A 13,649-nucleotide genomic window follows, 5' to 3' on the forward strand; every position below is an offset into this window, starting at 1 on the left:
GGCCTGAACTGGTTTGCGGAATGACATGAACCTCCCTGCCCGTAGAAACACACATGCCCTTTCTTTCTCTCCTCATGCTGTCCTGAAAATAGTGACCTATACTGGGATATGATTGCACGGGTGCCAACAGATTTAACTCAGCCAAGTACCCATCTTCATTCGAGATTAGCCATTGAATAACGGCAGCTGACTCATCAGCGGGGGAAGCACAACCGGATCCTATCTACATGTATACAGTTTCTAGCAGGAGTCACTTGATAGTGATCAGGAAGAGAAACCTTGGCTCATTCCCCATGCAGCCCAGGAATAATGTTTCTAGCTGAGATCGGCACGCTCAGTGTAGACTAGGAGTTGGGTCTTCCTAGTTTGTGTGATTCAGTTCCACGTTTGGTAATGCATTTACCAACCGAAACATATGGGGGTGTTAATAGGGATTTTCTTATGTGGCATATTTTCTAATATCCTTTCTAAAGACACTACTTCGGGATAAAGGAAAAACAGCTATTTAAAAACATGAAGCATTTCAATGTTCAATAAATATTCTGATAGCCAGGGCCGGCTTCGAAAAGCCTGTTAGGCAGTCAGGATACACATTGCTTCCGAATGCCCAGGAGTGGATGTGTCCTGGGGTTCACTAAGAAGATAAGTGCATGATTCTTTGCCTTTTTGGGTCATCTAAGTTTGCTAGGTACAGATGCTTCTATGAAAAAGAGAACGTGGTATGCGTGGCTGAGCTTATTGGACTTTATCCCGTATTAAATGATCTCAGTAACGCAGGGGGAGCACATGAGCATTTTGTTGCTGTGGGGGAGGATAACAATAAGGTTTTGAGGCTGCTGTACCAGTCTAGACAAGAAAGTGACAGGAAATGAGCTACGGAAAATGTTTTGGTATCCCTGAGGCAGATTCTTTGAGAACTGCTGTCTTCTTGCAGTGCGAGTGAAGTCTTTTGTGAAAGCAGGTTCCATCTGCGCAAACAGTTTGAAGCCAGCAAAGCTGATAATTTGTTTTCAGTTTTACAGAGGGCTTTAAAAGGCTTTGCATGATTGGGCTTGGTTATCCTACTGACCATTTTGGAACCCCTTGATCTTGATTCCGTGTGTGGAATATTTCCAACTGCCTGTAAGAGCTGAGTGCGGATTCCTGTACACCCCTTTTTAGTCAAACTCCTTATCAGCTGAATGAGTGTTAACAGGACTGCTTTACAGTCGATGGGATTTCACCCTGGTTGGAAAGAGGGACACCTGATTGACAGGGGCACAGCTCCTGTTGATTAAATGGAGTATTGCAACATTTGAAGTTTATATGCAGAAAACACGGGCCAGATTTTAAGCTCCCCTGCCGGCAGGCACATTAAATCCAGCCTTCACGCTGCCTTGACCTGTCCGAAATTGTACAGGGGTGGGGGGGAGGGGTGGAGTGGGGGAGGTGTAGGCTGCCCATCTGGTCTTCAGCCTATTGAGGCTCTTAAGTGGTCAATTAATGGCCACTTAAGGACCTCACCCCACTGCCACCAGTATTTACCGGCAATGCGTAAGGCAGGGAGGAACACATCCCCTGGGCTAGTTGGAGGCACCACCCCCAAAAGATCATCCCCCCTCCCCTCTCTGTCCCCTCACCGAAACCCCCCCAACCCTGGTCCCCTCGGTGTGGTGGGACTGCCTGTAGTCCCAGCAGTAGCCGTCGCACCCACTGGCGCTGCAGGGACAACAGAGCTGGTGGCCATCTGATGGGCTGGCAGCTCTCTAAGGTGGGACTTCTCCAGAGGTAGGGCAGAAATCTTGCCTTAAAGCAGTTAACGCCGCTCCGTTAAATTATTGTGGAGCAGCTGCCCTGATAGCGGGCGGCCCCCCCCCCACCACCGACCTTTTAGCTGACAGGCTGTGGTGCCCCATAAAATCCAGCTCCACATACCCATTTTTCAACCAGCATAAGCTAAAAGGATATGTGAATGTGAGAGGCTTATAGATAAATATGGTGAAAAGTGAGAAGAATGGTTAATATAAAAACCAAAAACTGTGTTCACAGCAGGGCTGTTGTGAAGAATAATTCACTGAAGACTGAGATTGGTTTCTTTCTTCCATGGATAAAAAGGGCAATTATTTGACTATTAATGAAATGAGCTCATACAAAGGAAGGGCAGCCCTTTTGAGCAACTTGAGTTCTTGCTGTTGTGGCTGGTTTCCCTGAGTGACAGTGACTCCTGTGCTAGATTGTGCCTTTGTCGATTTTACTGCATCTCAGAGCCACAGACGTGTGTGAATAATCTGTTCTAGGGAGTTGCGTGCCGGCTGTCACTGATCATCTTGATTTTTAGTCCAGTACTAGATCTTTCATTCCTGGGTTGCTTTTTGCAGTTGCTGTGTTTGCAAAGCTTTGTTCACAGAAGCAAACAAAAGTACCATGATTATATTGGCTGTTTCTGGCAGAATAGAAGATAGGCTTTACTCTCTTTACAATTTCACTTACGAAACCACAAGATAGATTTTGGCAACTTAGATTATGCTGGCAATGCACATTCAAACTTGTGCCGTTGAGAGTGTACATTTACACATGGGGCACCACCTTGCATTTTAAAGACAATTTGAATCAGCTTACTGACAGGTATATCGAAACAACTTGGTTGTTTGGTTACAATTCAGGAAGAATTCACTGCTCAATCCTGACATCAGGAGCTGGTTTGTAGTCATCGTATTTGAAGCCATGGTGTTTCCTATCTGTTGAATAACCAGGATATGAATGGGTTAGTGTCAGATGATAGTTCGCAATCTTAGAATTGTGGAAACCCTCTGTTGCTGTTAACATGAAGAGAGTTAACATGGGCCTGAGCTGACCTGGGTCCCTGTGTGAATCAAGTCTTGCCCAGCGCGTGCTAATTTTCCTCAGCAGCAGCACGCAGTGAATGGTTCTACAGTAGTCTTGATCTTAATCGACATTGTTTTGAGACTGGGGCACAACAGGGATGATTTTTGGCTTGCGTGCACACCAGGTGGGCTGTTGCTTGCCCAACAGCACCAGCAGAGGCCCAAACCGTTCTTATGACTGAGTTTTATTACAACACTTCCAGCAAGCTGCCATTGTTCAATAAGGTGGTGACCGGCATATTGCTGATTGGAGACGGGAAGCGAGTGGGGGCATTGTGGTTTGGTCAGGCAACTCTGCACTTAAAGCTGGAGCGAGGGGGTGGTGGTGGTGGTGGTGGTGGTGGTGGGGGGGCGGGGGGGGGCGGGTGGTGGGTGCGGGTGGGAACAATAAGTGACTGGGATTGGGGATGGGTGGGGGTAGTGGGGTGGGGGGTAGAATTTTGTGAAATCAGGAGGACCGTTTGGAACAATCTGGAGTGGTTCCTTTATGGATGTACCATTTCACCCACCAGAAGTACAAAACAACACAGATCCTACAATCCGTGCGGGATCCCAGTTTAAATGTTACAGTAAGGGCCATGCCTGCTTCAATTGATAAAGCATAGGCAGCCCATTGCTTGAAGGCAAGTCAGCCAGACTTTGGGTAGCCACTGAGTATTTTTTGAAAAAAAAATCCTTTGACAACCTAATGTCCTGTCTTTTCGGTGTGAGTGGGGTGGTAGGCAGACAAAAAACCCCCCTCACGAGTGTTGACAATATTGCTCAAGGGATCAGTTTGCTCTACACTCTCATCAGCTATAAAAAGGAATGCATCTTGGCGTTTGCCAATTAAGTTGTTAGTTAAACTCTCTTCATAAATGGCGCAGTGACTGCCAGTTTTCAAAGGGGTACCTGTGATTGGCAGAAATGTCTTTTCCAATCGTGTTACTTGCGTGACTGTTTCTAAGAAAAAAACAAGGCATGATGCCCAGCACATGCTTCCACATTGAACAAGCAAATGCTCATTAACTTGAGGATAGATAAAAACATATTCTGAATAAAAACAACATTTTTGACAAGCTCAGCAGTAATTTCAGCAGTAGTTAGAGGCATTAACAAGAAGATGTGGGCTCTTTTTCATTGGTTGCTAGCAGATCTGCCACTGTGCTCATGTGAGTCAGAGGATTCGCTGTCTTATTACAATAGGCATAATGTCAGGGTCACTTGGCAAATGAGTGCATCAAATTCCACAACTCGCATTCTGTGAATGACCTTTTATTTTCTATTTTTCCTTTCCCTATGTATTTCATCATTACCGCCGTAATTTTAAAGCTGAGAACACATAGTAATGTGGTACGCAAATACAGGTTGAAGTTAGAAGACTGATATTTAGCAATACTGGGTGGGTAAGTGAGGCTTGATAACACCAGGATGTGGTCCCGGAGTTTGCCAATACTGAATTAGGTTGCTATGGTTTAGGGAAGGGACCGTGGGTAGGGGAAAGAGAAAATTCGGTGCAGGAGGAACTTGAGGTTGGACAGAAGAGGGTTGGAGGTGGATGCCTGAGACATTAAATTCTGAGTTCCACAGGCCTCCCCTCCATAATTATGGCAGGAGAACAGCAGAACCTTGGGGACTCCTCGAGCTTCATTGGCAGATTAGTATAAGCCCCAAGGAATTTCAGGCCTTGGTGTCTTGTTAGCAATGAGGAGAGGGACAGAGTTTGACTGCACTGCTCACCACCTTCTGAAGGGCAGTTAGGGATGGGCAATAAATGCTGGCTTTGCCAGCGATGCTCACAACCAAGAATGAACGTAAAGGGTAGCGGTGAGGATGTTTCAAGTCTGGCACCAATGTTTTGTAATTTTCTAAGTGGTCTCTGTGAACAGAATAGTTGATATTTTGTACTTAGTACTTGGCAGTACCCCTCTGTTTCTGTCTCTATTACTCATTCTCACAGGTGCCAGTATTTAGAATATTTACATTCTCTAACAACCAACAAAATACAATTGATAATTTGGTGATAATCCAGAAATTTATTTATTATTCATTTTTAAAATTTAGATGTCACTGATAGGGCCAGCACTTAGTACCCACCCTAGTTTACCTTGAGGAAGTTTAGGCTACCTTCTTGAACCGCTGTAGCCTGTGTGGTGAAGGTAACCCCACTATGCTGTTAATTGAAGAGTCCTAGGATTTTGACCCAATGATGGATGGCAAAATATGTCCAAGTCAGGACGGTATGTGATTTGTTTCCTTTACTTCAGCCCACGTATGCTAAAGAAGGATGAGGAAAGATACGCTGTCACTCTGTCTGTATGTCTGTCTTGTTTGCTCTTTGCCTCATATCATTTTCTGACACTTTTATCTCCCTTGTAATCTCTGTTTCATAACTGCAATTCAGTTTTTACCTTTTCCAACTATAAACAAAACAGGCGATATTCAAGTGATTGGCTTTCTGTTTTCTGTTACAGTTTGTGATTTTTTTTTTTAAAAAAGGGACCTTAAGTTTTGATGAGAAAAGATATTCAATGGCCCATGCAGGTGAGAAGAGGAGTGGGCGTGTTTTGAAGACAGGATTACATAGGATAGACAGCATAGAAACAGGCTATTCAGCCCAACCATCCATGTGCTGTTCCTGGGATGTGTTGGAATTTTCAAAGTGAGGGTGGGGGTGTGGAGCCATTAACGTGCCCACCCCCTATTAAGGGCTCATTAAGCTCCTTGAGGAGCTTGTTAACGGGCCAGGAAAAGCAAGAAGACTATTTTCAAATTGCAAATCGTTAAACCCGAACAGTTTGGGGCACATCAGTAGACAGGTATCAGGCTCAATCCTGGGAACTCTCTTACAATGGAAAATTTTTGTGGAGATGGATTCTTGTTCCGTATCAGGTGCGGTACCTTTCATTGGCCGTGTGACCACTTTTTTGTGCGTGGTGAGGTGGCTGGCCCTCCTATTTGCGACATTATGGGCAGAATATTATGCTTGGCGTGTGCCCGACATGCCCGAGGGTAAAATGACGCGTGGTGATATCGGGCGAGTGTCCCGACATCATCACACAGTCCCACGATGTTTCGTTCAGCGGGCGCACACTAGAACCGGCTGCGCGCCCACCGACAATAATAAGGCCTATTAAGGCCATTAAGAAGCAAATTAAATTCAAATTTACGCTGACTGTCCACCCGAACAGTTGACGGGCAGGCGAAAAGGCCAAGCGGCCTTTACATTTTCTGGGAAACCTCATCCACGGGGCAGATGAGGTTTCCTAAAGCAAATAAACAATCCCAATAAAAATTTTATTTTTGAGTTAAAAACATGTCCCAGCTCATGTGACAGAGTCACATGAGGGGACATGCTTTGTGACAATTTTATTTCTATTATTTTTTAAACGGTGCTTCATCTCCCTGAGGCAGCTCTGGGCCTCAGGGAGATTGAAGTGTTCTCTCGCGCGCATGCACAAAGATCACGCTCGGCCCTCTCACCCTCCTCCCCGCCCCCCCCCAAACACACACACAGGCAGCGCTGAGCACTGCCGCTCGCGTTCCACACTGGACGGGCCTTATTTGGCAGTCGCCTTCCCAACCGCCCTCACCTGCCCCTGCCGAGCACCCCCTCCAAGGGCAAAACCCTGCCCTATGCCTCCTGCAAAGCAGTGTAGGCCCCGTCATGGCTGCCACCTGGCTTTGCCATTTGTGCTCTGAAAGCAGCTCTCACCTCCTGGTAACGCCTGGCACCATTACTTGGGTGCCAAGCTTGCCGTCGGCCTAGTTCGGACATCTACATTTGAAAACTTGTTCAAGTGAGACAGACACAGCGCAGGTTTGGGACCCCTGAGTTACCCGGGCGTCGGATCCCGGGTGCCGGATTGAAAATCAAGCCCGTTGTTTGTCTTTTTCAGCTTAATATGCTTTCTGAAATTTTATCGCGTTTATAATTCAAAATTAACAAGAGCTCAGTACGGTCCAACATCTTGTCTTTCTCTCACACATATGGACAGACTTTTTTTCTAAGAAAAAGACTCTTATTGATTTTGGAATGATGCTTTTGAAATTTGTATTAAGGCCTTGCCACTACTAGTTACGAAAACAGCCATATAGACATTGGTAAAGACTGAGGGCAAAGCATTTTGTCTTCTGGCAAGCTGGAAATTTTGTGCATTGCTCATGCTCAGCCTGCAGTTATTTCTCTTCCGATAACAGAGTCGCCATTCTGAGCAAAACATGTCAAATCCAGGTTTTGGTAGACGCCTACAATTAAAGGATTTAATGAGGTTATTAGAAAGCACAAAATGGATACGTTTAATCATGTTATTGTGTAATATATATTTTAAACTTCTTAACAGATTTTTCAAGAAGCATTTTCAGCAATTTAATTGCCCCAACAGTGATTTTGGAATGTTTACATAGGACTTTTCCTTTATAAAATGTGTTCATAGGGGAAAACGGGATTATAATAGAATAATATTACAAATGTTTTTATACAGAACTCCTATTATAAATGTCCTCATAGGAAGTTTCCATCATAAACGTTGCGATGGAAAGTGTTACAGGTAGTAACGTTAATGGATAGGAAATGCATGTCACGTGAATGGATTTTAATATGAATGTATTTTAATATTATTTAAGGGCTATACTAAAGCATTGACTATGTACTGTTCAGTTGAGCTGAATGTGACTTTATTGGTTAAGTGACAAAAGATAAATGTAGAATCGATAATCAGAAAACTCTATATTGTCATTGTGTTCAAATGGTCATTGTTTAACAAATTAATGTGCAGTTTCCCACCGCATTTCTCTTTTCATACACAGGAATATTTGAAGATAAAGTTGCTTAAAAGATTATTTTAGTCACTTTTTTTTCTGAAGAGTGCACTATTTTAAGATAACTTGGATTCCTGACAATGAATGATTATCCTTTTTTTAAAAAAAAAACTAATGTACTGCTGTCTAATGTAAGCCTGAAGTCAATTATGAAAATAAACATTTTAATTGTTCATGGCTCAGTGACTTTCAGCTCTTTGCTGTTAGAGCCGATGCCTTGTCTACTGTTATTGGCAGGAACGGTAACATGAAAAGCTGTACAAACAAACATTGTTTGTAAGAACTTTTAAGAAAGGATGTTCAGTATCTTAGCCTCCCTGTTTAAAAAGGATATTTAGGCCAGGATTTTTCCTATGGCGGGCAGGGGGCAAGCGATCGTTGCCTGCCAATGAAGGCCTGCCCAGTGTAATCTGCGGCACAGGCGCTCAGTGCTACCTGTGCCAGTGAGGGGGGGGTGCGGAAGAGGGAGAGTCGGGGCCAGTGCTCTTTCGCACATGCGCACGATAGAGCGCAGCATTTTCCCTGAGGCATGGAGCTGACGCACGTCAGATGTCATCGCCTGTCATTTTACGTGTCGGTGTGTCAAGCCTGCCCCCACACACTGACCAGAAAATTCTACCCTTGAGAAACTTTATTTTTATTATACAGGTGTAATTAAAAATAAAATGCACGGAGAACCTGCACGTTAATTTTGTTTGAACATCACCCATCAATTCAAAAGGACTTTTCTGAATATCCTATTTCTTGTTGATATTCAATTATTTCATTGTAAACGATTCCTTGCCAAAAAGAACTACAGGACTCCCATTGAACACACCTGAGGAACCCATGCTCAAGGTTGTTTGAAAGGTTAACTCTTGCTCCTTGGCAAAGCCAGCTTGTTTGTGTCAAGTGTCAGATTGTGGAATGGCCAGGGGCTGGATTTTACATTCCTCTGCAGCGGGTTTGGAAGCGGGTGGCGGGGGGGAGGGGGGGGGGTGTGCGGGGGAGAGAGAGAGAGAGAGAAGGCAAGCAAAATCTAGTGGGAGCTGATCTCCAACCTGTCGGGAACTTTACGGGTGGTGGTAAAGATGTCGTGTGACCCACCTGCCTTCAGGCTATTGAGGCCCTTATGTGGTCAAATACTGGCCACATTAGGGGCTGAATTTTGCAGTTGGTGAGCAGGGGGCGGGGCCTGATCGCCGATGCCCAAAATGACGCAGGATGACGGCGGGACCCCCCCACCTCTGAGGTCATCCCGCCCCGTTTTAATCTTCAGGAAGGCGGGGGCACAGTGAAATCAGCTGTCCGCCCGCCGACCTGTCAATGGCCAATTGAGGCCATTGACGGGATAATTAAAACAATTAAAGGCCCTGCTCGTCCAACCTTAAGGTTGGTGGGTCGGCCAGGAGACCCAGCGGGCTTCTGATAATACATGAAACCTCAACCACTGGCGGAATGAGGTTTCACGTAGGGTTTAAAAAAGTGTAATAAAGTTTTTGTGAAATTTATTAACATGTCCCATCTCGTGTGACATTGTTAAGGATTTTTTCTTTTTCTATTTTTAATCTTTGTACAACTTTCAGCGATCTCCCTGAGGCAGCACTTAGCCTCAGGGAGGTCTGCGCTCTTTCGTGTGCATGCGTGAAAGAGCGCGCACTCACATTTTGGGGAACCCCCCCCCCCCCCTTGCACAGGGAGCGCATAGTGCTTCCCGCTGGGCGGGCCTTAATTGACCCGCCCACTTAAAATGGTGGCGGGGATCAGCTCCCCACCCGCCAGAGATTGGATCGGGCCCACCCACACGGCAGGCAAAAAATTCTGCCCTAGGACTTCATTCTGCCCCTGTGCAGATATTTTACCCACGGCAGAGGGAGCCCCATGTCTTGTGGGAAGTCTGCAAGCTTTAGCCGCATGGGGTGGTGTCAGGCAAGGGGTGGTGGGTGGGTGGGGGGTCTTCCTTTGCAGGTTCCCTGTGCCCATTGAAGGCACCGTTCCTCCGACCTCTCAAACCCTGCTTCCCCCCCACCCCGCCCCCGGTCACCTCTCTCGCTGTGATCCTTATCCCGGCGAAATCTCCCCCACTTACTTAGGTGACCACTGGAGCAACAATCTCCATTGGGGACTGACTGTATCCCCAGCAGGGGACATCGCTCCTGCCTAGTGCTGCTGGACCACAGAGCTGCTGGCCATCTGGTTGTCCAGCACCTGTCTGAGGCTGGACTTTCTGTCTCTTAGGGGCAAAAACCCTGCCTCTAACCCATTAACAGACAATTGACTATCAAGTGACAGGAGGGCAGCTGTTCGTCCACTGGGAGGGTTTCCCTCTGCCATTTTCGCCTTGGGACAAGGGACCACAGCATCCCATAAAATCCAGCTCCAAGTTTCCTGGCAGACTTGTCATGCTACTGAAAATCTAGGAAAATGGAGACTTTTTTTTTTGGAAGAATTTGCTTGTAAACTTTCAAAAATGGACCACATTGACTATCGGAATAAGACTTTTTTAATCCTTATATTCCGCATGAAAATAAGGGACGTTTTGAGTAACCAAGTTTTTTTTTTTACTGTTTACAATGTACTTTTGAATTCAGCAGTTGCTCTTGCAGAGTATTCAAAGTATTTAAAAATCAGTCTTACCAACAGACTTGCCCTAGTACCTGGCTTTGTGTTCTAGGGGTATGTAGGGTGGCGTTGACAGCATTTTTGCTGGAATTTATGAGTTTGTCACTTAAAAGTCAATTGTATAAACGACTTTTTCCCTAGCTGCAGACTGTTGTAAATGGCAGGAGGATTCGTAAAACATACATTTCACTGTGTTTACTCAAAGAAAGCTGAACAAGAACAAACATCGTGGAGTGGGTGGTCTAGTGGTTAAAAGGGTCCCTTAACGGGAAATTTCAAGCTGGGAAAAAAGCGACACACAATAAAGACTGCAGTAGGACCCTGATTAGATTAACTGAAGCGTGAGCTTTCCTGATGTCTAGGCAAGTTTATCCAGTCCATAACTGAACCGTGGCAGTCCATGCAGAATAGGAAGGTTCTTTGCTTTGAATTGCCAGGGTGGCATTGGAAGCACTGTACAAGAAACTTCACTGCCCTTGATTTTGAAAGTCATCTAGATGTCCTGCTGCTGTTAATTATGCAATAACAAATGCTGACAGCGAGGATGCATGGATATTGGTAAGCACAAGACCGAGGGATAAATCCTCACTGTTTGGACAATTGTCTTACTGAATGGATCACCCATTCGCTTTTTATTAATTTTATTTCAATGCAGTGAAAATCAGAGGGATTCCACACCGAGTGGGAAATCTGCTTTGCTGGACCACTGCCAAGTCCATGAAGACCAATTTTACCCCAGCTTTCAAAATTAAATAGCTCGCCAGCATTCTCTGTTGGGGCTCAGATATGAATCATGATTACTTGGGCAAAGAATGGAGAACTTTTTTTTAAAAAAAAATAATTGTAGTCTCTGCAAGGCTTCTCATGGAAGATATGTGCATTAATCATAACACACATTGGTTGATCTTTAACTAGTTTTGATCTTGAGCAGGCTCTGCTTTGATGTGGACTTGTATCAATAGCAGTAAAGAGCTTGCATGAGCATGCATTAGGGGTTTGGAATGCATAGATTGACTGCAGCAGAAAATGATTTCAAGTATGAGCCTGGCAGACCACATACAGGACAAGTTGGATAATAAAGTGGCTACTTTACTTCTTAGCACTTTGTGTAACAGTAATGTTCTGTCCTCTTCATATTTGAGTCCATCACAATTGATGCTTCCAGTGTTGCTATTGCCAGTGTTGTCATGGCAGCATCGTGAACAATGTTGTCAAATTGTCATACAGTGTTAACTTGCATATTCAAATACTGCTTTTCCATTGAAAGAGGGCAATAACATTGAATAACTGAGCCTGCAACTGGGGACATTACAACTGTGTGGATATATGTAGCCACTATTCTGAAAATTGTAAGCCATCATAATCATTGTTTATGTATTTAATCAGCAGGAAAGGCAGTCAAAGATATATTAATTTATCAAAGATATTTTCTGACTGCAGCTCTTATTAGATCGCCAGTTAAAGTTAAAAGTGGGAAGTGAGATTCACTCCCTTTTAGCAATGGGAATCTTGGGATGTCTCTAGTAACAACTCAGGAAGAGAAGGAATGGGAGAGGTTTGAGTATTGCTCCCTTGGGAACATTCTCAATAATAAATGTGAGAAAGAGTGGTGGATACTGTGTAAAGAGAAAAGTACTGCAGATGCTGGAAATTGAAACAAACGCAAAATGTTGGCAACAAATACAGCATGTCATCAGCTGTGGGACAACAGACGAGCTTCCTGTGGACTGAAAAATGAGAGGTGGACAGGCATTTTGGCACAATCAGAAAGGGGAGAATCAACAGTGGAGAATGATGTAAAAGACAGTGTGGTGATTAGTGCAACATTCTGAACACACTGAATCTTGCATACAGTGACAGAAAAATGCTTCTTTTCTTTTCACGCAACAGCATTCAAAACCACTTTGCTACATAAACATAGCAATCATCCTTTTATCTTATTGAAACATAAGATCCTGAGGGGACTTGGACGGGGTGGGTGCTGAAAGGAAGTTTCGCTTGTGGGAGAGACTAGAACTATGGGACACAGTTTAAAAAAGGGGGTCTCATATTTAAGAAGGAGCTGAGGAGAAATTTTTTTTTCAGAGGATCAATCGTTACTCTGTGGAATTCTGTTCCACAGCGGGCAGTGGATGCAGGGTCATTGAATATTTTTAAGGCTTGAGTTGGATAAAGTCTTGACTGTCAAGGGAAGTCAAAGGGCAAAGTGGGCAGACAGAAAGTAGGGGCCACAATCAGATCAGTCATGATCTTTTCAAATGGCAGAGCAGGCTCGAGGGGCCGAAAAGCCTACTCTTGCTCCTAATTCCCATGTCCTGTCTTGTGTGCTTAGAAAATTAGTGAAAATCTGTTGTGTAATTAGTGCCGACTTTGTAGAAATAACAGTAAATTAGACTTTGACCAGGTACAGAGGCAAATGCTCACTTCTGTACAAAGACTATGCGGTTCACACAGCCTACATTCATACAAACACTGACAGAAAGTGATGCATTGTTCACATTACAAATAGGAACATGCACTTTTTTTTTCTACTGCTTGTTTCAAACTGAAGCACAAAGAACAATTCGGCAGAACGCCAGTTTCAGGGAGACATCAGGATTTTCTGCTATGCTTGCCCTGGGTCAGTCTGCTTTTGCCATTACTTTGCCCCCATCATTTCTTTGCTGGATGAAAGCAGACTAGCAACTAATCGGGTTAGTAACTAATTGTTTTTTTTTAAAACCACATCCTGCAGCCTGAATTGCTCACTAATAAATAGAACAATGCAAATTAAGTTTTTCAGGTTCAGCTGAAGTGATTTTAATGAGTACAGTACAGAGTCCGTGAGATCTGCTTGTCTCGAAACAGCTTGTGCAGGAGCTGACTGTACCCGACACACCACTTGCTGATGGCGTCAAATAAACGCTTAGCACTTCATTAATCTGCAGAGACTAAAACACGTGAACAAAGGCACACTATTTATATAATGCTTTTATTAACTATACGTTTGCCTCAAGAATTTCTGACGATTTTTTTTTCTCCAAAATTTACCCTTTCTTATCTTGCTGAGAAACGTGCCCAGACCCCAGTGCAGATGGCAAAGGAAAGCTGTATTGTGTTAATTTTAGGCACTCGAGAGCAATTTTATTGTTCGGTACGTACTGTTATTTGTGACCTTTTTTTTTATTGTAGCAAATGATGTCGCTACACCTTGTTGCTTTCACCATAAAGACGCAGGCCCCTAATTTTGCACATCGATTTTTGTGAATAGAACTGGTTGTTTTGCTTATGGTCAGTGAGGTTGATGAATTACAGTTCATCTTTTATAAAAGTTCAAAACATCAAATTAGCTCATATTTAACGAAGGCGCACGTTTCAGGCGGTATTCAATGGAGGGGACAGGGG

At 44.2% G+C, this 13,649-nt stretch overlaps 1 protein-coding gene and 1 long non-coding RNA gene across 7 annotated transcripts in view; one reads left to right on the forward strand and one right to left on the reverse strand.

The window, feature by feature from the left end:
* The window catches only part of znf608 (zinc finger protein 608), a 100,269-nt gene that overhangs the window by 45,373 nt on the left and 41,247 nt on the right, over positions 1-13,649 (forward strand). The window lies entirely within an intron of this gene.
* LOC121277110 overlaps positions 2,612-13,649 on the reverse strand; it is a 35,321-nt gene continuing 24,283 nt past the window's right edge. The window contains exon 3 of the long non-coding RNA XR_005942810.1: positions 2,612-2,717. This is a non-coding gene — a long non-coding RNA (uncharacterized LOC121277110). The remainder of the gene's footprint in view (positions 2,718-13,649) is intronic.

This window comes from Carcharodon carcharias, chromosome 4 (assembly GCF_017639515.1).
Source record: "Carcharodon carcharias isolate sCarCar2 chromosome 4, sCarCar2.pri, whole genome shotgun sequence".
Lineage (NCBI taxonomy): Eukaryota > Metazoa > Chordata > Chondrichthyes > Lamniformes > Lamnidae > Carcharodon > Carcharodon carcharias.